This window comes from Rhinoderma darwinii, chromosome 2 (assembly GCF_050947455.1).
Source record: "Rhinoderma darwinii isolate aRhiDar2 chromosome 2, aRhiDar2.hap1, whole genome shotgun sequence".
In the NCBI taxonomy this organism is placed as follows: domain Eukaryota; kingdom Metazoa; phylum Chordata; class Amphibia; order Anura; family Rhinodermatidae; genus Rhinoderma; species Rhinoderma darwinii.
In genome coordinates, this window is record NC_134688.1 from 304,138,704 (window position 1) to 304,164,706 (window position 26,003).

The following is a 26,003-nucleotide window of genomic DNA, read 5'->3' on the forward strand; positions in this document are numbered from 1 at the left end:
GACTGCATCCTGGACTACAATAGGTACATGGGAGGTGTGGACTTGTAAGATCAAGCCCTGAAGCCCTACAGCGCCATGCGGTGTGGTATAAGAAGCTGGCCGGGCACATCATACAGATGACATTGTACAATGCGTACATGCTACATCGATGTGCAAGCCAGACGGGAATTTTCCTGGAATTTCAAGAGGTGATTATCAAGAACCTAATCTTTAGGGACCAAGAAGGGGGGGCACCCAGTACTTCTGGAAGCGAGCCCACACGCATCGTACCAGGGCAACACTTTCCAGGAGAAGTTCCCCAAACTGGCAAGAAGGGAAAAAGTCAAAAGAGGTGCAAAGTCTGCTATAAGAGGGCGATAATGGATGACACAATATATCAATGTGACACGTGTCCCGAATAACCAGAGCTCTGTATGAAAGTGTTTTAAAATTTATCATACATCCCTTGGTTTATAATTTACCCCAATTTTACTTACCCTGATGCACTCCGCACAGCTTATCCCCCCTCGTCTTTCCCCTCTGAGCCCTGCTGTGTGCCCAGGCAGCTGATAACAGCCACATGTAGGGTATTGCCATACCCGGGAGAACCCACATTACAGTTTATGGGGTGTAGGTCTCCGGTCAAAATGCTCACTACACCTCTAGATGAATGCCTTAAGGGTGTAGTTTTTAAAACGGGGTCACTTCTTGCGGGTTTCAACTGTACTGGTACCTCAGGGGCTTCTGCATACATGACTAGAAAATCCCCAGTAGGCCAAATGGTGGTCCTTTCCTTCTGAGCCCTCCCATGGGCCCAAACGGCAGTTTATCACAACAAATGGGGTATTGCGGCACTCAGAACAAATTGCGCAACAGAATGGGGTATTTTGTTTCTTGTGAAAATAAGAAATTTTCAGCCAAAACTACATATTATTTGAAAAAAATAATTTTGTTTTCATTCCCAGCCCAATTCAAATAAGTTCTGTGAAAAAACTATGGGGTCAAAATGGTCACAACACCCATAAATGAATTGCTTGAGGGGTGTAGTTTCCAAAATGGGGTCATTTGTGGTGGGTTTCAATTGCTTTGCTACCTCTGGGGCTCTGCAAATGCAACATGGCACCCGAAAACCAATCCAGCAAAATCTGTACTCCAAAGAACACACAGCGCTCCTTCCCTTCTGAGCCCTCCCATGGGCCCAAACAGCAGTTTATCACCACAAATGGGGTATTGCCGCACTCAGGACAAATTGGGCAACAAAATGGAGTATTTTATTTCTTGTGAAAATAAGAATTTTTGAGCTAAAATGACATATTATTGGAAAAAATATATATATTTTTAATTCCCAGCCCAATTCAAATAAGTTCTGTGAAGAAACTATGGAGTCTAAATGGTCACATTACCCATAAATGAATTCCTTGAGGGGTGTAGTTTCCAAAATGGGGTCACTTCTGGTGGGTTTCCATTGCTTTGATACCTCTGGGGCTCTGCAAATGCGACATGGCACCCGAAAACCAAACCAGCAAAATCTGTACTCCAAAGAACACACAGCGCTCCTTCCCTTCTGAGGCCTCCCATGGGCCCAAACGGCAGTTTATTGCCACAAATGGGGTATTGATGCACTCAGGAGAAATTGGGCAACAAAATTGAGTATTTTGTTCCCTGTGAAAATAAGAAATTTTGGTAAAAAATTACATCTTATTGGAAAAAATGTCATTTTTTTATTGTCACAGCCCAATTGAAATAGGTGCTGTGAAAAAACTGTGTGGTCAAAATGCTAACAACAACCATAAATGAATTCCTTGAGGGGTGTAGTTTCCAAAATGGGGTCACTTTTGGTGGGTTTCCATTGCTTTGATACCTCTGAGGCTCTGCAAATGCGACATGGCACCCGAAAACTAATCCAACACAATCTGGACTCCAACAAACATATAGCGCTCCTTTCCTTCTGAGCCCTCCCATGGGCCCAAACGGCAGTTTATCACCACAAATGGGGTATTGCCACACTAAGGACAAATTGGGCAACAAAATGGGGTATTTTGTTCCCTGTGAAAATAAGAAATTTTGATCACAAATGACATTTTATTGGAAAAAATGACATTTTTTTCATTTCAGAGCCCAATTCAAATACGTGCTGTGAAAAAACTGTGCGGTCAAAATGGTAACAACAACCCTAAATGAATTCCTTGAGGGGTGTAGTTTCCAAAATGGGGTCACTATTGGGGGATTCCTACTGTTTTGACACCTCAACACCTCTTCAAACCTGGCATGCTGCCTAAAATATATTCTAATAAAAAAGAGGACTCAAAATGCACTAGGTGCTTCTTTGTTCTAGGGCTTGTGTTTTAGTCCACGAGCGCAGTAGGGCCACATGTGGGACATTTCTAAAAACTGCAGAATCTGGACAATACATATTTAGTAGTGTTTCTCTGGTAAAACCTTCTGTGTTACAGAAAAAAAAATGAATAAAATTGAAATTCAGCAAGAAAAATGAAATTTGCAAATTTCACCTCCACTTTGCTTTAATTCCTGTGAAATGCCTGAAGGGTTAAAAAACTTTCTAACTGCTGTTTTGAATACATTGAGGGGTCTAGTTTTTAAAATGGGGTGTTTTATCAGGGTTTCTAATACATAGGCCCCACAAAGCCACTTCAGATCTCAAGAGGTACCTTAAAAAAAAGGCTTTTGAAATTTTCTTAAAAATATGAGAAATTGCTGTTTATGTTCTAAGCCTTGTAACGTCCAAGAAAAATTAAAGAATGTTCAAAAAACGATGCCAATCTAAAGTAGACATATGGGAAATGTGAACTAGTAACTATTTTGGGTGGTATAACCGTCTGTTTTACAAGAAGAGGCATTTAAATTCTGAAAAATGCAATTTTTTCAACATTTTCTCTACATTTTGCAATTTTTCACCAAGAAACACTGAATATATCGACCAAATTTTACCACGAACATGAAGCCCAATGTGTCACGAGAAAACATTCTCAGAATCGCTTGGGTAGGTTTAAGGGGTTAAGCACAATTTTCATATGTGTCTCTAACCATTTGTAAAACATCTCTTGGAATATTAGCTGAGAAAATAATGCTACTTCTATTATATTGGTCAGATAGTGGGTACGTAAAAAATATGGGCAAAGAGATAGCGAGCTATGGGAAATTTACTAGGTAAGACTTTTGAACATAACAACACAATTATTGTTATGTTCAAATAAAGGCCTCCTCCTCCCCTTCAGCCTTGCCTCTCCATCTCCAAATTGGTGTCTTTACCAATCTTTTGTGTCACTTATTGTAAATAGCAGCCAATATTAAAGTTCCTATAGCCTAGAACCCCATCATTCGGAAATCCAGTCAGTACAAAATTCTTAAAGAAATAGTTTCAAACCCCTGGCTATCAGATATCACATACTACTCTGGAACATAGAAGTAGAGACTGGTGACAAATTTACCAAAACCAAGTCCCTGTGGAGTCACTGGTCTCAAAGACTAAAAAAACACAGTCAACAACATCACTAAAATGAGGTCAGATGACTTCCTAACCAGCAAATGGTGCCAAACTACGACACCTACACAGAATTTTGAAAAAAGCAGATATCTTTATTCCCAATACCTTTCAAGGCTATTGGTCTCTGGCATTTCTCCAAAACAAACATGATACCATCTCAGACCACAGAATTTTACAGAGAGAGAGAATGGAGCAATAACATAAGCATAACATCTCTCTTTATTGCTCTGACCAAATCCAGCAAAAGGGACCTACCCTAAGTTATTCTACTACACATGAAGCACCAATATCCAAGGAGGGCCCAGCAACTAAACCAAACAAACCACTTCTGACCAGACATCTCCATTGGAAATTAGGTGAACGTAATGGAAATGACACAGTGATATGATAGCAATCTCACCATATCAACAATGTAACTTTAATGACTTGAGGTACATATAACTTCAACGTAACAGAATAACATAAAATATAGTAACATAATCTAGATTAAATCTCTATGATTATGCACAACTGATCAAAACCAAATGAGAGGACAACATTAACATGAAATGTGTGCAAGTATAAAACAAAATTGAAAACTATACCAAAAAATACCAACTTTTTCACAGAAAACAGGAAAACACAGAATTAATTCACCCAGAAGTGTATACCCCTTTACAATCTAGAATTAAAGATAGCGAGCTATGGGAAACTTACTAGATAAGACTTTTGAACAAAACAACACAAGAGTTGTTATGTTCAAATTAAGGCCTCCTCCTCCCCTTCAGCCTTGCCTCTCCATCTCCAAAATTGGTGTCTTTACCAATCCTTTGTGTTACTTATTATTAAAAGCAGCAAACAGTAAAGTTCCCATAGCCTAGGACCTCATCATCCAGGAAACCAGTCAGTCCAGAATTCTTAAAAAAATAGTTTCAAATCCCTGCCTATCAGATATCACATAGTACTCTGGGACAAATAAGTAGAGACTGGTGGCAAATTTACCAAAACCAAGTCCCTATGGAGTCACTGGTTTCAAAGACTAAAATAACATAGTGAACACCATCATGTAAAATAAACTCATATGACTTCCTAACAAGCAAATGGTGCCATACCACGATACCTACATGGAATTTTGAAAAAAGCACGTCTCTATTCCCAATACCTTCCAAGCTTATTGGTCTCGGGCATTTCTCCAAAACAAACATGATACCATCTCAGACCACACAATTGTACCCTGAGAGAGGAGCAATAACTTAAGCATTACAACTCTCTTTATTGCTCTGAACAAATCCAGCTAAAGGGACCTACCCTAAATTATTCCACTACACATGCAGCACCAATATCCAAGAAGGGCCCAATAACTGAACCAAACAAACCACTTCTGACCATACACCTCCATTGGAAATTAGGTGAAAAAAATTGAAATTACACAGTGACTTGATAGCAATTTTATCATATTACCAATGTGACCATCATTATTTGCGGGTACATCTTACTTCAATGTAACAGAATAACATATACAAATATAATTTAAAAAATCTTGATAAAATCTCCTTGATTATACACAACCAATCAAAAGCAAATGAAAGGTCAACATTAACATGATATGTGTGCAAGTTTAAAACAAAATTGAAAACTATATAAAAAATCTCAACTTTTTTACAGTAAACAGGAAAATGCAAATTAATTAATTTAGCCAGAAGAGTACACCCCTTTATAATCTTACTTTTTTTTATAGCCCTACAGATACAAAATGTATTGATTCTTTAGTAACACACACATGAAAGCTACATATTGGAAAACAAACAAGGCCTGGATATCCTAAATCTACACAATTTATCATCACACATAAGCTCTACTAATCTGCTGCAGTCCGGGTTCTTTATCTATAAACCTATGGCACCACTACAGGCATTGGCTTTAAGCACAATTTTCATATGTGTCTCTAACCATTTGTAAAACAGCTCTTGGAATATTAGCTGAGAAAATAATGATACTTCTATTATATTGGTCAGATAGTGGGTACGTAAAAAATATGGGCAAAGAGATAGCGAGCTATGGGAAATTTACTAGGTAAGACTTTTGAACATAACAACACAATTATTGTTATGTTCAAATAAAGGCCTCCTCCTCCCCTTCAGCCTTGCCTCTCCATCTCCAAATTGGTGTCTTTACCAATCTTTTGTGTCACTTATTGTAAATAGCAGCAAATATTAAAGTTCCTATAGCCTTGAACCCCATCATTCGGAAATCCAGTCAGCACAAAATTCTTAAAGGAACAGTGTCATCACAAATATTTTATTTATATGTTAAAGATGTTAGTGCCTTAATATAAACGTTTATTTTCATTTGTGTGTTTGTGTTTTACTGTTTCTTTTTTTCACACTTTTTCTTCCCTATGGGGGCTGCCATTTTTTGTTCCATTTCTGTGTGTGTCGATTAACGACACACACAGACATGGAATACGGCAGCCACAGTCCCGTAGGGACTGCGAACGGCTCCCGTCCCATTGACTGCCGTGTACGGCGTCTGTGTGGGAACTGCGCATGCGCCGCTCCCACACAGTCCTATTCGAAATTGGCGCCGTCCGGCGCCATTTTCCTGTGGACCGGAAGTCGCGGCCGGACAGTAATATTACTACTTCCGGTCGCGGCTTCCGGACAAGTGCACATGGAACAGCGGCAGCAAAGGGAGCGGACGGGCCGCGGCGGCAGGAGCAGGTAAGCGATTTCAATGTATGTTAGTGTTTGTGTGTGTTTACTACTGCATGTAAACCTACTACACTGTGGGTTACCTCAAAAAATGGCGACACACAGTGTAGGAGGTTAAACCTTTCAAACCCCTCGTTTATCCCGGCACTAGCCAGGATAAAGGAGGGGGGGATGCTGAGCGCTCACTAGAGCGATAGCTTTTAACCCAATGTTGCAATGCTGCAATTTTGGGAACTAGCTCCAAACAGCCCCATCTAGTGACCAAAAATGGGTAGTATTATAAATTTGAAAAAATTTATAATATTTCCTGACTCGCGAAAAAAATAAAAAAAATTTGAACAATGTTTTATCACCCACACACTAAATGTTTAAATTTTAAAAAAAAAACATGTTTTTGGGGCGACACCATGCCTTTAAAGAAATACTTTCAAACCCCTGGCTATCAGATATCACATACTACTCTGGAACATAGAAGTAGAGACTGGTGACAAATTTACCAAAACCAAGTCCCTGTGGAGTCACTGGTCTCAAAGACTAAAAAAACACAGTGAACAACATCACTAAAATGAGGTCAGATGACTTCCTAACCCACAAATGGTGCCATACTACGACACCTACACAGAATTTTGAAAAAAGCAGATATCTTTATTCCCAATACCTATCAAGGTTATTGGTCTCTGGCATTTCTCCAAAACAAACATGATACCATCTCACACCACACAATTTTACAGAGAGAGAGAGAGTGGAGCAATAACATAAGCATTACATCTCTCTTTATTGCCCTGACCAAATCCAGCAAATGGGACCTTCCCTGTTATTCTACTACACATGTAGCACCAATATCCAAGGAGGGCCCAGCAACTAAATCAAACAAACCACTTCTGACCAGACATCTCCATTGGAATTTAGATGAACGTAATGGAAATGACACAGTGATATGATAGCAATCTCACCATATCAACAATGTAACTATAATGACTTGAGGTACATATAACTTCAACGTAACAGAATAACATAAAATATAGTAACATAATCTAGATAAAATCTCTATGATTATACACAACTGATCAAAACCAAATGAGAGGTCAACATTAACATGAAATGTGTGCAAGTATAAAACAAAATTGAAAACTATACCAAAAAATCCCAATTTTTTCACAGAAAACAGGAAAACACTGAATGAATTCACCCAGAAGTGTATACCCCTTTACAATCTAGAATTAAAGATAGAGAGCTATGGGAAACTTACTAGATAAGACTTTTGAACATAACAACACAAGAGTTGTTATGTTCAAATTAAGGCCTCCTCCTCCCCTTCAGCCTTGCCTCTCCATCTCCAAATTGGTGTCTTTACCAATCTTTTGTGTCACTTATTGTAAATAGCAGCAAATATTAAAGTTCCTATAGCCTAGAACCCCATAATTCGGAAATCCATTCAGTACAAAATTCTTAAAGAAATAGTTTCAAACCCCTGGCTATCAGATATCACATACTACTCTGGAACATAGAAGTAGAGACTGGTGACAAATTTACCAAAACCAAGTCCCTGTGGAGTCACTGGTCTCAAAGACTAAAAAAAACGCAGTGAACAACATCACTAAAATGAGGTCAGATGACTTCCTAACCAGCAAATGGTGCCATACTATGACACCTACACAGAATTTTGAAAAAAGCAGATATCTTTATTCCCAATACCTTTCAAGGTTATTGGTCTCTGGCATTTCTCCAAAGCAAACATGATACCATCTCAGACCACACAATTTTACAGAGAGAGAGAGAGTGGAGCAATAACATAAGCATTACATCTCTCTTTATTGCCCTGACCAAATCCAGCAAATGGGACCTTCCCTAAGTTATTCTACTACACATGAAGCACCAATATCCAAGGAGGGCCCAGCAACTAAACCTAACAAACCACATCTGACCAGACATCTCCATTGGAAATTAGATGAACGTAATGGAAATGACACAGTGATATGATAGCAATCTCACCATATCAACAATGTAACTATAATGACTTGAGGTACATATAACTACAACGTAACAGAATAACATAAAATATAGTAACATAATCCAGATAAAATCTCTATGATTATACACAACTGATCAAAATCAAATGAGAGGTCAACATTAACTTGAAATGTGTGCAAGTATAAAACAAAATTGAAAACTATACCAAAAAATCCCAATTTTTTCACAGAAAACAGGAAAACACAGAATGAATTCACCCAGAAGTGTATACCCCTTTACAATCTAGAATTAAAGATAGAGAGCTATGGGAAACTTACTAGATAAGACTTTTGAACATAACAACACAAGAGTTGTTATGTTCAAATTAAGGCCTCCTCCTCCCCTTCAGCCTTGCCTCTCCATCTCCAAAATTGGTGTCTTTACCAATCCTTTGCGTTACTTATTATTAAAAGCAGCAAACAGTAAAGTTCCCATAGCCTAGGATCTCATCATTTAGGAAATCAGTTAGGCCAGAATTCTTAAGAAAATAGTTTCAAACCCGTGTCTATCAGATATCCCATATAACCCTGGTACACAGAAGAAGAGACTGGTTGCAAATTTACTAAAACAAAATGCCTGTTAATTCACTGGATTGAAAGACTGAAAAAAAACGTACTGAACACCATCATGTAAAATAAACTCATATGACTTCCTAACCAGCAAATGGTGCCATACCACGACACCTACATGGAATTTTGAAAAAAACAGACATCTCTATTCCCAATACCTTTTAAGGTTATTGGTGTCTGTCATTTCTCCAAAACAAACATGATACCATCTCAGACCACACAATTTTACCTTACAAGAAGAGCAATAACATAAGCATTATCTCTCTCTTTATTGCATGATTAAATCCATCTAAGGGTATGTTTACACGCTGAGCCAAAAACGTCTGAAAATACGGAGCTGTTTTCAAGGGAAAACAGCACCTGATTTTCAGACGTTTTTTGAGCAACTCACGTATTTCGCTGCATTTTTTGCGCCGTTTTTGCGCCGTTTTTTCGGCCGTTTTTGGAGCTGTTTTCAATAGAGTCTATGAGAAAACGGCTCCAAAAACGTCCCAAGAAGTGTCCTGCACTTCTTTTGACGAGGCTGTAATTTTACGCGTCGTCTTTTGACAGCTGTCAAATGACGAAGCGTAAATAACAGGTTGTCTGCACAGTACGTCGGCAAACCCATTCAAATGAATGGGCAGATGTTTGCCGACGTATTGGAGCCGTATTTTCAGACGTAAAACGAGGCATAATACGCCTCGTTTACGTCTGAAAATAGGTTGTGTGAACCCAGCCTTAAGGGACCTTCCCTAAATTATTCCACTACACATGAAGCACCAATATCCAAGGAGGGCCCAGCAACTAAACCAAACAAACCACTTCTGACCATACACCTCCATTGGAAATTAGATGAACATAATGGAAATGACACAGTGACATGATAGCAATCTCATTATATTACCAATGTGACCATCATGATTTGAGGTACATATAACTTCAACGTAAAATAATAATATATAAAAATTAAATTAAAAAACTAGATAAAATCTCCATGATTATACACAACCAACCAAAAACAAATAAGAGGACAACATTAACATGAAATGTGTGCAAGTATAAAACAAAATTGAAAGCAATACCAAAAAAATTACAACTTTTTTTTACAGTAAACAGGTATACGCAGAAGAATTAATTCAGCTAGAAGTGTATACCCCTTTACAATCTAACTTTTTTTTTATAGCTCTACAGATAGAAAATGTATTGATTCTTTAGTAGCACACATGATAGCTACATATTGGAAAACGTACAAGGCCCAAATATCCTAAGTCTACACAATTTATCTTCACACAAAAGGTCTCCCAATCTGGTTTAGTCTTGGTTCTTTATCTCTAAAACCTTGGCACCACTACGGGCATTGGCTTATGTTAGGTGAGTAAATAATGCTACTTCTATTATACTGAAGAATCTGGACAAAAAGATAGCGAGCTATGGGAAATTTGCTAGATAAGACTTTTGAACATAACAACACAAGTACTGTTATGTTCAAGTAAAGGCCTCCTCCCCTTCAGCCTTGCCGCAGTGCCCTCTAAAGATAGTACCACCCCTGTATATAGTGCAAGACCCCCTGTAGATAATGACACGGTTCCCTCTGCAGATAGTGCCACACCCCCTGTAGATACCGCAGTGCCCTCTGTTGATAGTGCCACCCCCCGTACATAGTGCCAAACACCCCCTTTAGATAATACTGCAGTGTCCTCTTTAGATAGTGCCACACCTTCCTGTATATAGTGCCATAGTCTAGGGTATGAAAATGTGCCCCTGTATATAGTGCCATACACACCCTGTAGATAATACCGCAGTGCCCTCTGTAGATAGTACCACCCCCCCTGTATATAGTGCAACACCTTCCTGTAAATAATGACAAGGTTCCCTCTGTAGATAGTGCCACACACCCTGTAGATACCGCAGTGCCCTCTATTGATACTGCCACCCCCCGTATATAGTGCCACACACCCCCTTTAGATAATACCGCAGTGCCCTCTTTAGATAGTGCCACACCTTCCGGTTTATAGTGCCACACATGCCCCTGTAGATAATGCCGAAGTGCCCTCTGTATATAATGCCACAGTACCCCCTGTAGATTATGTCACACAGCCCCCCTGTAGATAGAGCCACACAGCTCCCTTGTAGGTAGTGCCTCACAGGCCCCTTTATAGGCAGTGCCACACAGCCCTCTTGTAGGTAGCGCCACACAGCTCTTTTATAGGTAGCACCACACAGCTCCCTTGTAGGTAGTGCCACACAACACAATCCCCTTGTAGGTAGTGCCACACAGCCCACAGCCTCCTTGTAGGTAGCACCACACAGCCCACAGCCCCCTTGTAGGTAGTGCCACACAGCCCACAGCCCCCATGTAGGTTGTGCCACACAGCCTACAGCCCCTTGTAGGTAGTGTCAAACAGCCCACAGCCTCCTTGTAGGTAGTGCCACACAGTCCCCTTGAAAGTAGTGCTCCACAGCCCCCTTGTAGGTAATGCCACAAAGCCCACAACCCCCTAGTAGGTAGTGCCACTCAGCCCCACTTGTAGGTAGTGCCACACAGCCCACAGCCCCCTTGTAGGTAGTGCCACACAGCCTACAGCCCCCATGTAGGTAGTGCCACACAACCTACAGCCCCCTTGTAGGTAGTGCCAAACAGCCCACAGCCTCCTTGTAGGTAGTGCCACACAGTCCCCTTGAAAGTAGTGCTCCACAGCCCACAGCCCCCTTGTAGGTAATGCCACAAAGCCCACAACCCCCTAGTAGGTAGTACCACACAGCCCCCCTTGTAGGTAGTGCCACACAGCCCACAGCCCCCTTGTAGGTAGTGCCACACAGCCCACAGCCCCCTTGTAGGTAGCGCCACACAACCTACAGCCCCCTTGTAGGTAGTGCCAAACAGCCCACAGCCCCCTTGTAGGTAGTGCCACACAGTCCCCTTGAAAGTAGTGCCACACAGGCCACAGCCCCCTTGTAGGTAATGCCACAAAGCCCACAACCCCCTTGTAGGTAGTGCCACACAGCCCACAGCCCCTTGTAGGTAGTGCCACACATTCCCCTTGAAGGTAGTGCCACACAACCCACAGCCCCCTTGAAGGTAGTGCCACACAGCCAATAGCCCCCTTGAAGGTAGTGTCACACAGATAGCACCCCTTCCCCTTCCTGCAGTTAGCCTGTAGCTCACTGAAGGAGTGAAATCCCCCTTTGGCCGGGGATTCCGCTCCTGGAGCACTCCCCTTCATGTCTCTGTCCATATATGGACAGTGACATCAGGGGCAACTCCTGAAGCGGAATCACCGTACACAGCGTTGCCGACGCTGTGACCGGGGATTCCACCTCAGGAGAAGCCCCTGTTGACTTTGTCCATTGATGGACAGTGACATCAGTGGCTTATCTTGGAGTGGAATCCCCAGTCACAGTCGGCAATGCTGTGGACGGGGATTCTGCTTCAGGAGACAGGGACAGAGACATCAAGCGGAGCGCTCCATTAGCGGAATCCCAAACACACAGCTATTCCGCTCCCTCAGGGAGCTACTGTGGCAATAGTAGATAGCAGAGCAGGGAGATACCTCCCTTATCTGCTATAGTGGCATCGCTACCGCTGTAGCAGCCGCAGCGACTGCTAGTGGCACCACCGACGGGCGCCCTCAAGCCCGGTGTCAAAGCTAGCAGCCGCTGTGGCTGCTACAGCGGTAGGGACGCCACTGAGTGAAGAAGCAGCCGGGCGGAAAGGCGACTGCTGAGTCGCCGGGCCCGGGCACTTCTGAAACAAGCAGGGGAAGGGAGCTAGCGCAGCGCCCATTTCCACCTGCTGGGGTGATGCACCATGTGCAATGACATAGGTCACACACCCCTAAGGCCGGCCCTGGGTAGGAGGGTAGTCGTCAGGGTCTACGCCTGGAGCGGAATCCCCGGCAATGCTATGACCGGGGATTCCGCTCCTAGCTCACATCCACCTTCCCATCGGGTGCTGCCGGGATGCGGCAGCACCTGGCGTTCATCCTGCCACCATTAAAATAGATAGAATATGGCGCCTGACCTCCCTGGGAGCCGGAACCAAAAACGCTGCAGGTAACGCTTTTAGATTCGGCTCCCAAGGAGGGCCAGCGCCGCATGGCACCACAATTGATGTCCTCCATGCCAGAACAGATCCCATAGAAACTATGGGATCCGTTCTAGCATCAGTTTGCCTCCGGCTTTTCTTCAACATGCCGGAGGTAAACTGAAGCAGACGCCGGACATATGTGAACGGCCCCTAAGTCCTGAATTTTTAAAAAAATAGTTTCAAACCCCTGTCTATAAGATTTTACCTACTACTCTGGTACACAGAGGAGAGACCTGTGGCAAATTTACCAAAACCAAGTCCCCGTGGCGTCACTGGTTTCAAAGACTAAAAAAAATAGTGAACATCATCATGTAAAATCAACCTATATGACTTCCTAACCAGCAATTGGTGTCATGCCATGACACTTACATGGAATTTTGAAAAAAGCAGACATCTCTATTCCCAATACCTTTCAAAGTTATTGGTCTCTGACATTTCTCAAAAACAAACATGATACCATCTCAGATCAGACTATTATACCTCGAGAGAGAGGAGCAATAGCATAAGAATTAAATTTTGTCTTTATTGCCCTGACCAAATCCAGCTAAAGGGACTTGCCCTAAGTCATTCCGCTACACATACCGCAACAATATCCAAGGAGGGCCCAATAACTGAATAAAACAAACCACTTCTGACCAGACACCTCCATTGAAAATTAGATCAAAATAATGGATTCAGCTCTTGGAATATTAGGTGAGTAAATAATGCTACTTCTATTATATTGGTCAGATAGTGGGTACGTGAAGAACTTGGACAAAAAGATACAGAGCTATTGGAAACTTACTAGATAAGACTTTTGAACATAACGACACAAGTATTGCTATGTTTAAGTAAAGGCTTCCTCCTCCCCTTCAGCCTTACCTCTCCATCTCCAAAATTAGTGTCTTTACTAATCTTTGGCGTCACTTATTGTAAATAGCAGCAAACAGTCAAGTTCTCATAGCTAAGGCCTCATGCACACGACTGTAAAAACTCACGTTATTACGGGTCGTAATTACGACCCGTAATAACGGGCTCATAGACTTCTGTTGGCCACGGGTACCTTCCCGTTTTCTTACGGGAAGGTGCCCGTGCCGTTGAAAAAGATAGCACATGTCCTATTTCAGGCCGTAATAACGGCACGGGCAGCCCATAGAAGTCTATGGAGCTCCCGTAATGACGGGTGGCTACATTTGTGCACCCATCATTACGGGAGCGTTGCTAGACGACGTCAGTAAATAGTCACTGTCCAGGGTGCTGAAAGAGTTAACTGATCGGCAGTAACTCTTTCAGCACCCTGGACAGTAAATTCCGATCAGAATATAGAGCAACCTGTAAAAAAAAGACGTTCATACTTACCGAGAACTTCCTGCTTCCTCCAGTCCGGTCTCCCGGCCGTTGCCTTGGTGACGCGTCCTTCTCGACATACGGCCCGACATCCCTTGATGACGTATCAGCCCATGTGACCGCTGCAGCCAATCACAGGCGAATCACATGCTGCAGCGGTCACATGGACTGCTGCGTCATGCAGGGATGTCGGGCTGGATGTCAAGAGAGGGACGCGTCACCAAGGCAACGGCCGGGTAAGTATGAATGTCTTTTACTTTTACCTCGGAAAGGGCTGCCCCTTCTCTCTATCCTGCACTGTTAGAGAGAAGAGGCTGCCGATTAGTGCAGTGCAATTTTGCATCGAAAACGTGCCTGTAAATACGGGTAGAATACTGGTGATTCCGGAACCGTATTTACGGGCACGGGTCCGTAAATACTGGTGCAAAACGGGTCAAATACGTGTGACACTGGACCCGTATTTATGCCAGTATTTACGGGTGGGAAAAAATACGGTCGTGTGCATGAGGCCTTAGGACCTCATCATCCAGCAAACCAGTTAGTCCAGAATTCCTAAAAACATAGTTTCAAATCCCTGTCTATCAGATATCACATACTACTCTGGTAAAAAATCTAGATAAAATCTCCATGATTATATACAACCAATCAAAAATAAATGAGAGGACAACATTGACATGACAAGATTGCAACTATAAAACATTTCTGAAAACTATACGAAGAATAACCATTTTTTTTGTTATAGTAAACCGGAAAACGCAGAAAACTTAATTCAGCCAGAAGAGTACACCCCTTTACATTCTAACTTTTTTTTTATAGCTCTACAGATACAAAATGTATAGATTTTTTAGTAACACACATGATAGCTACACATTGGAAAACGTACACGGCCTGGATATCCTAAATCGACACAATTAATTTTCCCACATAAACTCTCCCAATCTGCTTCAGTCCGTGTTTTTTATCTCTAAAGTTTTGGCACCGCTTCAGACTTCGCCTTTAAAAGGATATTCTCATCTTAGATATTTATGGCATATCCAGAGTATAAATGTCTGGATGCGGGTAATAGCTGTAGGACCCGCACTTATTTTGAGGACGGGAGATCCCTGATAGCATACCCGCTTGGTAAGGCTGTCGCTTAATATATGTCATAAATATTCCTGTAAGCACAATATACAAATAAACCTTCATCCATTTCTTCAACAAAATTGTCATCATTATTTATTCTTTGCCTTACTCGTAAAGCAGCAAACAGTATATTTGCAATAGCCTAGAATCAAAACTCAGTAATTCTGTTCATCCATAATTTTAAAACAAACAGGTTAAAATAAAAACAATTTCAAACAACTAACATAGGTATAACAAAATAAATGGAGCAACACTCACCTTACCAATAAAATGTAAAAAATAGAGTTATACTCACCTTACCAATAATAAAAAAAAAACTAGAAATACACATTTTTTTAATCCCCTTTGCTCCCATACTGGCGTGTCCCTGGTTGCCTGCTACTCCCTGTTTCTCCAACCTCAGCAATGATGGGTCGACATGACATGTGACCGCTGTAGTCAATCACTGGCTGTAGTGGTGATCTGTCGACACCTCTGGGTTTACCTTTGCAGCAGTCACATGTCTTGTCGACACATTATAGCTGAACAGATATGTAAGAATTGTCATGGGGTTGGACAACTACATTATTATTATAGTGTAACCTCGATATTATTACATGTAAGGGTTGTTTACTTATCATAATTACTGGCATATGTCTAGGACATGCCAACAAGTATAATGTCTGACCGCCTAAAGTAAAACTGGTCAAGAGATGCCAGACATAGCTGAAGGAGCAGCGTCAATCCAACCAGTGGGTCACGGACACAGGGTATGTGGACCCACTAGGCCGCTCCGCCGTAGCGGGGAGGCAGCTGACCAGGTCACAGTCTAAGCGGAAGTAAATGGCAGACAGTAATGCTAGGGTACCTGAAATAGTCCGGGCGGTGGCTGTGGCTTCAGCACGGATGGAGGCAGGTGCGGCAAGTGGCGCCAGACGTGGCGGGCAGTATCCTATGAAGCGGTAGACACTTGACGTGGCAGATGACACTTGAAGTGGCAGATGGCACTTGACGTGGCAGATGGCACTTGGCGTGGCAGAAGACACTTGGCGTGGCAGATGGCACTTGACATGGCAGATGGCACTTGGCATGGCAGAAGATACTTGAAGTGGCAGATGACACTTGACGTGGCAGATGGCACTTGGCATGGCAGAAGATACTTGACGTGGCAGATGGCACTTGATGTGGCAGATGGCACTTGGCGTGGCAGAAGACACTTGGCGTGGCAGATGGCACTTGACGTGGCAGATGGCACTTGACGTGGCAGAAGACACTTGACGTGGCAGATGGCACTTGACGTGGCAGATGGCACTTGTCGTGGCAGAAGACACTTGACGTGGCAGATGGCACTTGACGTGGCAGATGGCACTTGACGTGGCAGAAGACACTTGTCGTGGCAGATGGCACTTGACGTGGCAGATGGCACTTGAACGCTGGTAGGCACACGAACAATACGGAATACAGGAACGGTAACAGGGCACGGGTAACAGCTGGAACGGGAGACACTAAGGGACCATTTGAGAGACAGACTGGGAAAGACTAACAACGCTCAGGCAAGGATTAGAAGGCCAGGGGCCTTCTTATAGACCAGGAAATCGTGGCAGTTGATGGTGATGACGATTTCCTAATTGCGCGCGCTGGCCCTTTGAGGCCGGGGACGAGTGTGCGCACGCACCCTACGGGACCCAGCCGAACAGAGCGGAAGTGAGTGCTGGCATCTCCTAGGAGGGAGACGGAGGCCAGCGCTCACAGATCCATGGCTGCGGGCGTCGGGAGGTGAGTAAACCTGACGGCCCGCGGCCATGGACGCTACACAGTGCAGATGCAGCATTATTCTCTTCACAGGCGGCAGTCCTAGCAGTCACACCGGCACTATGTACATCTTCATGACATATTGTAGCAATATCAATCAATCCTGATACGTTGTTTTTTTTTTACTTTTTGTCGAACACAGAATAATTGAGGGAACAAGGATTTGTTGACTTAAAACTCAAGGAAGTAGATTAAGCTTATTCTGTTCTTTTTGTAGCTGCTATATGGAACAAAATGTCAATACGATGTATATTACAAATAACTTTAATTTCTATTATTACAGAATTCATTTCGCTGGGCGGTATTACAGCACTTCCTTGTGGCTTTAGTCAGGCATTTTCAGTTGGTTTTACTCTAGAAATGTAAGGCCTTACTATAAAGTGCCCAATTTTGGCACTCTATAGCAGTATCGTTTTGGCATGGGATGGTGATATTATTTGAACTCTGATTTGAGGTGTTACAACATTCAGTCCTAGTGAGTGACTAGGACACTGCTGCTTGGTTACTGAATGGCAGTATTAGTTGAAGTAATTCTGTACTAATGTAAATAAATGTTAAAAAGTGTCAGCACCTAAAGTGATAAGTAATATGTAATGTATTCCAATTCTGCCTCTGTAAATAGATGCAATATGTAAAGGGGAGCATGGAGCTGTCAGAGCGGCTGCAGACTTGTCCTTGTTGCTGTACAGACAAACCTATTTCCACTGAGCTCTAGAGAAGCCAGCTCATCCGTGCATCAGTGCACAAAGTAAGGGTTGCCCTCAGTGTTCTCATTGTGGTATTATTCTGGGCAGTAGTGGCCTTGAATATTACATAACTCAGGGTAGTATTGATCTGTATAGGGGAAATATAACGTGACATTGAACCTCCATGAATGACAATATTTCATTCCCCAAAGGAGCCTCTGCGCTTTCTTATCATTGCAGCTCTTTCGTTGCAGGGATCAGTAGGGTCCCAGGAAGCTTCAGCTATCAGTAAATTATGGCATATCCCAGCAATCATTTACCATTTGAAAAAAACAAAACCTTTAAAATGTACCTTCCGTTATATAATACTTGTGATATGTCACAGAGACATATGAAAAGCTTTCATCATCCTGACAACTTTTTATGGATTTACATGGGTGAACTAAAAACAATGGATAGACTATGATGCAAGTCTACAGGCTTCATCTCTCCTGAGACACCAATGAGCTACAAGCATCTTCTTTCTAGGGAATGGTGGGAGGTATCAGAGACTCCACCCCAGTGATGAAAACCTCTGATATGTCTACATATAGGTTTTCTATACTGGACGTGCGGTTTACAGGGGTTGTCTCATGAAGACATGTATATGAAGAAGATATAGAAGGTGATTAGACGCTCAGGAACCCCCAGTCTATGAGCCAAAATGGAGAGACAATATGTTAAAGCGGTTCCTGTTGTGGAGGACTGGAGTCGTCTATACATAACATAAATAGCCATTTATTTGACTTGTCACTATGTAATATTCCATTTCCCTTCCTCCTTTCTCGTCTTTGATGGGACAATCTTTTAATGAACTTGTGTTGGCTGATGTTCTTCTCTCTTACATGCAGTTGAGGATCGCAGTTAGAAATGCTTTCTACTTTTCCGTTTTACGGTACAGAACATTTACATAACAAGGTTATTACTTGCGGTAAATGTGTCATTGTTGTGAATAGGGTTTTGCAAAATTCTATTCACACAATGCAGCCATAAACTGTATGGTTTATCCATTGGAGTGTTGTTGCATTTTTTACCATGGTATTTTCCCATCAACTTGAAGTAAAAGCCCTGTTTTCCCTTGTATTACTATGCAACAAATGCACGTTATACTATTCCACATACCTATTATTATAGAAACCATGGCGTTTTCCATTCATGTTTTACTAAATGACATTTTTAGATTATATATAAATGGACTGGCCATTTCCAATTATACCATAGACTGGCCAAATAAAGAGACATAAAGGGCATCATCACCATGCAGACTAGGCATATCATAATAATTATAATATTGATCATGTGCAGGGAAATGCATAGTAAAAAAATGAAACAAAAAAACATTAACCCCTTAAAGACCTGCCTATTTTAGACCTTTATGACCAAGCCATCTTTTTTTTTGCGTCAACATAGTTGTATAAGGTCTTGTTGCAGGACAAGTTGTGTTTTTTAATAGCACCATTTTGGGGTATAATTTATTCATTAACTTTTATTACCTTATTTGGGGGAGAATCGGAAAAAAACTGAAATTTCGCCACTAGTTTTTTTGCATCCTAAATCTACGCCATTTACCGTGTGGTATAAATAACACAATATCGTTATTCAGCCGGTTGTTACGATTGCAACAATAACAAATATGTATCGATTTTGTATGTTTTACTACTTTTACGCATTAAATACCTTTTTTTTCTCAAAATTATTTGTTTTCGTGTCTCCATATTTGAAGAGCAATAACTTTTTTATTTTTCCGACGATGCAGTTGTATGAGTTGTATTTTTTTTTTTTGCGGGACGACTTATAGTTTTTATTCGTACCATTTTGGAGTAGATGCGACTTTTTGATCATTTTTTATAAGATTTTTTTTAATGTAGGATTCACAGAAAACATATTATATTCTTTTTTACGGCGTTCACCGTGCGGGTTAAATGATGTAAGAGTTTTATAGTGGGGATGGTTACGGTCGCAGAAATACCAGATATGTGTAACTTTTTTACTTTATTTTGTTTTTTCAATAGTAAAGCATTTTGTAAGGGGAAAAAGTGTGTTTTTAATTTTTTTTCACTTTTTTTTAAATTAACTTTATGAAACTTTTTTTGTACTTTTTTACAAGTCCTACTAGGGGACTTTAATATGAGATCCTCCGATCGCTTTTATAATACACTGCAATACTTTTGTATTACAGTGTTCTACTACGTGTCCGTTTAAAACGGACAGGCATCTGCTAGGCCATACCTCTGACATGACCTAGCAGGCATTCACTACAAGCAGACCTGGGGGCCTTTATTAGGCCCCCAGCTGCCATCGGAGACACAGACACTCGGCCATCTTATCGCCGGGTGACAGTGGGAGAGAGAGGGAGCTCCCTCCCTCTCTCCATAACTCAGATGTGGCGCTCGCTCTTGAGCGCCGCATCTGAGGGGTTAAACGGGTGAGATCGATACTGATATCGATCACACCCGTTCGAGCAGGGTTGCACCCAGCCCTCTAGCTACCTCCGGTAGCTGAGAGCAGGGAGATGTAACGGCTCCCTGCTCTGTTTATTTATTCAGATGAAGCGCCGTGAAAAGGCATATGCATCAGAATAAAGCCCATTAGTGGCCGCTGTGAAAAGGCGTATTGGCGGTCACTAACGGGTTAAAGGGGTTGTCGGGGCATGGGACGGATTTCCGTACTCATGACCTTTCCATAGGATAGGTTATCGGTATATGATGGGTGGGGGTCCGACACCCAGACCCCGAACCATACAACTGTTCCGGCTTCCTCCGGGCATCGGATGTTATGCAGTGCCCGGTGTCGGAAGCAGATGACTCGTACACCGTATAGCAGCCATGCTGTAGTACTGCAGCTCTGCTCCTAATCACTTGAATAGGAGCAAAGCAGCAGTTCTGCAGCATGGCCGTTATCCTGTGTATGAAGCCATCTGCTTCCGGCACTGACCACTGCATAACTTCCAGAGGCAGCCGAAAAAGCGGATCGGTGCGGAGTCCGGGTGTCGGGCCCCCTCTGATCATATACTGATAACCTATCTTGTGGATGGGTCATTAGTATATAAAAAAAAACCGCGTACGGACAACTCCTTTAAATCCAGTGACTTACGGTTGAGGTGGTTCGCTTTGCTTTTCATTTTTGTCAGGGCTAGACCTTTGTGAAGTGTTCTTACAGCTACGAATTTACTCTTCGGCACATCAAAGTCTCGACTCTAGCAGGGCACAAAAAAGAAATGTTTTAGAAGCCACAGTAACCCAGTTGCATTACCATGGTATACATTGTCTACCACATTGCCTACCAGCTGCCACATAAAAAGTGCCTGCTAAACCCATAAATAGTGTCAGCCATGCTGCCACTTTAAACAATAAGTGGCCAGCTGAGCCGATGCATAGTGCCAGCCATGGTGCTCAAATGCTGTGAAACAAAAAGATCATGACATTTCCTAACAGCATTGTCTGGCCTAATTCTACCTTAATTTCATGATTTGCAAACAGATTCATGGTGCTGAGGTACATACATTGGTGTAACTATAGCCGTAACAGTCATAGCAGCTGCAATAGGGCCCAGAGGTCTAGAGGGCTCATTCAGCTGCAAGAACATTGTTCCTTTTTGTGGAGATTACAAAGTTGGTGGCTTTCTGCTATCTAGCACCACTATATGGGTTCTCTGATATATGGGACTATTATCCATTTCTTCAAGTCTTGCTACTTATGCTGCTTTGTTCGCTATCAGCCGATTCCATCACTCAGCTGAACTGACGGTTGAGTGGGTCCTGTGTGTCTTTAACACACAGGATCCCGATAATATTGATCACATCTAAGCTGAACAATTTAGATGTGATCAACACCCGCTCTCTGCTGAGCCGTCATTTCAGCTGAGTGACAGATTTGGGTGTTAGTGAACGATGCAGCTTCTAAGTATAGAGGATATATGAAGGCCGCATCTGAAAAAGTATAGAAAATGTTTCATAAAAGTCAACATAAAAAATATTTAAAAACAGCTAAAACATACATTTAATAAAAAAAATAAAGTTGCAGCACAAGGATGCCACAAGAGGGAGCAAACTGAAAACAAATTTATACAAGCTCACTGGGCAAGGTAAAGTGGAGCAGTTGTCCATAGTAACCAATCAGGTCATTGCTTTCATTTTTCAAAGGGCCACTGAGAAATGGCAGCTGGAATTTGATTGGTTGCCATGGGCAACCGTTTCACTTTTCCCTTGCACTAGTTTTAATAAATCTCGCACAGTGTTCCTGTATAAATCATTACTCACTTTGTTCCCACTAATTATAAATGATCTCCGAATTTGATCTCTGGCGGTTCTTCGGTGGTCTTTCTTTCCCTATTGAAAATGAGCAGCCAGTGACCAGCATTATAACCATAAAATTTGTTGTTTTTTTTTTAAAAAGGTGATTTCATGTTTTATTTTCTGAAAAAAGGCATACAAAATATGAGCTATAGGGAATCACATGAGACATTATATAGTTTTTTTTTCCTGTGAAGGACATTTGAGGAAGATTAATTTGATATGTGTTTGATTGGTGGGAGTTTGACCAATGGGACACCACTGGTCCCTAGGATGAAGCATGCTCAGCTGTTACCGTATCTCCCATAGACATTATTGGAGGGTGACTTCCCATGCTTGGCCACTTTTACACTGGATGACGGGGTCTGGAATATTTAGTAGTGAAATGAGGGCACTTACCTCTGTACCAACACTTTTAGTAGACAGGCTGGTGTCTGGGTGGCATCTGTATTCACCTTACAGTCCAGAAACAGGGTAGAGTGAGAAACAGCATCGTCTCCATACAATTTGTAGGGTCACAGCGCTGGTCTTGTAATGGCATCAAGCGGTCTGTAGGGTGGCAGTTGAACTGACCAGTGCTGCAGCATCATAGTTGTCATAGCAACTGAGCCCAACTCTGCCAACAAACAGTGGAATGTACCACTACAAAAACAGGTAAGAGTCACCAAAATAAAAAATATGATATAGAAAGGCAGCCATACAATTAAAAACATGAAAAATTGAAAGTTCTGCGTCTCACTGCTCTCTTCTCTTTTTTTTTAAGCATTTTGCTGCAGTTTACCTGCTCTTTTATTTTATCCACCCATCTATGGTTCAGTCCGTTGTTTGATTACTGATTGGTTGATTTAAAATTCTAAATTTTACCTATAAAAATATAATTAAGGGGCAAGTTACTATTTATTTTTCCAGATAGTTTTTAAAACTTAGGGCACGTTCAGACGTGGCAGAATTTTTCCGCTGCAAATGTTGGTGCAGATTTGGGGCAATTATGCAACGAATCTGCCCCAACATTTGCATACTTGAGAGGTAATTCAGACGTTGCAGATATCACAGCGGACTTGCCACAGATTTCAGTTTTTGCATTGCAAAGGCTGAAATACGCAGTGAAATTCCGCTTCTTCTCCGCAACGTCAGGAGCATGCTGCGGAGGGGAAATTCGGCACCGCAGCATGATTTCCGCACAGTTATTTTCTGCAACGTCTGAACTAAGTTTCCTAAAAATGTATAGAAACAAATGTAAAAAATGGCTGCTGCAGAATTCCACTGCGGACTGTCCGCAGCGGAATTCAACAGCAATTCCGCCACGTGTGAATGTGCCCTTAATACTTACTTAGGCTGTTTACATGTAATAAAATTGCTGCAGAAATTGAACTGCGGTGCAGAATTTTTAATCTGCAACATGTCAATTTATGCTGCAAAATGGTTGCGCATTTGTTTCAGATTTCCCCATTGAGTTAAATGAGAAAGGAAAAATCTGCAGGAAATGATCAGTGTCGGGAGTTACCCTGCAGAAAAGCTGAGATGCCACAGGAAAAATAACAAGCAAGAAAAAGGATTTTATTTTACTTTAAAATAAAAACAAAACATACTTCTCCCTCTGGCGATCCAGTAGCAATGCCTCACTGCTCTACTGGGTTGTTCTCTGTACAGCCAGCCTCCTGGGATGACATTTCATCCCATGTGACCACTGCAGCCAATCACAGGATGCAGCAGGTCACATGGAAAGCAACGTCATCCCAGGAGGGGGTGCAGTGATTGATCGCTGCAGGAACGCCTGAGTAGGTGAGTATGGCCATTTTTTTAAATCCCCTATTCCCCCCTGATCTCCTCTGCAGCGGCAAATTTGGTCAAAAATCTGCACCAAATCAAACACGATTTGGAGTAAACTTTTGTCCGGAGTTCCCTACAGTACCTAAGGCCTCATGCACACGAACGTGCTTTTGCGGCCGCAGTTGCCCCGAAAATCCACGGGAGAATTGCAGCCCCATTCATTTCTATGTGGCCATGCACACGACCATAGTTTTTACGGTCCAAGCATGGCCCGGGAGCCCGCACCGCAGAAAGAACGGACATATCTTATTACGGCCGTGTTCTGCGGCCCGGGCTCATTGAAAATAGCAGTAGCCATGTGCATGGCCCGCGATTTGCATGCGGCTCGCAGCTGACAGTCCGCTGCTGGCCGAACCGAAAATCACACCCGTGCACATGGCTACGGTCGTGTTCATGAGGCCTAAGTCAGATTTACTGCATCGTTTTCCGCAGCAAATCCAACCTGTGTAAACTTACTATAAAAATGGACAATATAAAATCAACTGATGAGTAATCATTAATAATTTTATCATACTTTGTCAACTACACCCAAAGTTATGTTAAATATTTTAGTAGAGATTGTCCTAAATACAAAATGTAAAAAACAAAATAAAGAATGTATTCACTTGTGGACTCACAAGATTATCAAAATAAAAGATATACAATGCATATGGTTGTATGGTTTATACAACATTTATCTGCAAATAACAGCTCAGGCGTGAGTTGTGTGTTCAGTGCGGATATGGAAACAATTATCTCAAGAATATTTTCTCTTAGACTATCACTATAAATACTTCCAATCATGGACATGGATTGTGATGGGGCCATATTACAAATTCTACTACTCCTAGCTGGTCGTTCTGTAACGCAAGGCTTACTCAAGTAGCGCCCCATCAAAACAAATACAATCGCAGACCAAATGACCGTTGGACAATTATCGTTACGGAACACACAACAATTATTAAAATGGCCCATCAACTTATTTGGTTACAACACTTAACCCCTTAACCCCTTCGTGCTCAGCGACGTAATATTCCGTCGCGCTAACCAATACGTTCGCACTCATCAACGGAATATTACGTCGCGGGAGTAACGGCCATTTTGGCCGTCCTCCCGACACATACAGGAGCTGTGACAGCTGCTGTCTCGTACAGCAGCTGCCACAGCTCCTACAATGGGGACCCATCGTTGTGTCCCCGCTGATTAAACCCTTAAAAGCCGTGTTCGATAGCGATCACTGCTTTTTAGGGGTTAAGCTACAATCGCCAGCCTGCTACATGATATCGGCTGGCGATGGTGACTATGGCAACCGGACACCAAAGAATGCCATCCAGCTATGCCATCGACGGAAGCCTAGTGGGTCCTGACAAAGTCAGGACCGACTATGCTTGCTGTCAGTGAGTAGCTGACAGCTCTAATACACTGCACTACGCATGTAGTGCAGTGTATTAGAATAGCGATCAGGGACTCCTGCCCTCATGTCCCCTAGTGGGACAAAGTAATAAAGTTAAAAAAAAGTTAAAAAAAGATGTGTAAAAATAAGAAAATAAAAGTTTTAAAAGTAATAAAAGTAAAAATCCCCCCGTTTCCGTTATCAGTCCTTTATTATTAATAAAAATATATAAACAAACAAATAAACTATACATAATTGGTATCGCCGTGTCCGTAACGGCCTGAACTACAAAATTATTTTGTTATTTATCCCACACGGTGAACGCCATAAAAGAAAATAATAATAAACCTTACCAGAATCACAATTGTTTGGTCACTTTACCTCCCAAAAAATGGAATAAAAAGAGATCAAAAAGTCGCATGTACCTAAAAATGGTACTGATCGAAACGACAGTTCGTTATGCAAAAAATAAGACCTCGCACGGCTTTCTTGAATGGAAAAATAAAAAAAGTTATGGCTCTTAGAATAAGGTAACACAAAAAGTAAATGATTTTTTACAAAAAGTATTTTATTGTGCAATCGCCATAAGACATAAAAAAACTATAAACATATGGTATCGTCATAATCTTATCGCCCCACAGAATAAAGTGAATGTCATTTATAGCGCACAGTCAACGCTGTAAAAAAATGGAATAAGAAAACAATAGTAGAATTGCTGTTT

At 42.0% G+C, this 26,003-nt stretch overlaps 1 long non-coding RNA gene across 1 annotated transcript in view; it reads right to left on the bottom strand.

Annotated features, from left to right (window-relative positions):
• Positions 1 to 22,631, bottom strand: part of LOC142741218 (uncharacterized) — a 113,153-nt gene extending 90,522 nt beyond the window's left edge. The window contains exons 1-2 of the long non-coding RNA XR_012881037.1: positions 22,480 to 22,631; positions 20,883 to 20,985 (exon numbers count right to left, since the gene is read on the bottom strand). This is a non-coding gene — a long non-coding RNA (uncharacterized LOC142741218). The remainder of the gene's footprint in view (positions 1 to 20,882; positions 20,986 to 22,479) is intronic.
• Between the last annotated feature and the right edge of the window lie 3,372 nt (positions 22,632 to 26,003).